The following is a 570-nucleotide window of genomic DNA, read 5'->3' as shown; positions in this document are numbered from 1 at the left end:
AGTACCGGTACCTTTACACTTCTGCACTTACACACTGTACACAGGTCAGCAGGTACGGTAGCGAAAGTTGCCATACCGGTACCGCACGTACTACAGTACTACCATTTCAAAACAAGGTAAACGCTTCTACATGCCTTTTCAGTTTTTAAGGGTGTTAACTGGAAAAGGGTTTATTCATACAATATAGGTTATTTATCGTTTTGTATCCATGGAATACGGTTCCTTACTGCCTGGAGTGGTCTGGGACTGGGAGAATCAGAAACTTGCAATCTCAGTTCAACCAGCCCGCCGCTTTCATCTTTCATGTTTCTCGTGCACCATCTCGCGGAATGACGACTGCCATTGGGATGCTCTTGAAAATTTGATGACCGTTTTGGTGGTCGTTGTAGAGTGAGAGAGAGAGAGAGAGATTTATTATTTGTCAACCAGAAAAATATAAATACGATGATAATGATAATAAATATAAAGCAGTAGAAATAATAATAATAAATAGGAAAAAGTAGGAATAACGTTTCTTCGGTATGGACTGAAGGGAGCGATACGACCATACGGTCATCAGAGTCAGCTTGC

This window comes from Styela clava, chromosome 10 (genome assembly GCF_964204865.1).
Source record: "Styela clava chromosome 10, kaStyClav1.hap1.2, whole genome shotgun sequence".
Lineage (NCBI taxonomy): Eukaryota > Metazoa > Chordata > Ascidiacea > Stolidobranchia > Styelidae > Styela > Styela clava.
The sequence above is the reverse complement of the archived record's forward strand: the minus strand, read 5'-3'. Positions refer to the sequence as shown.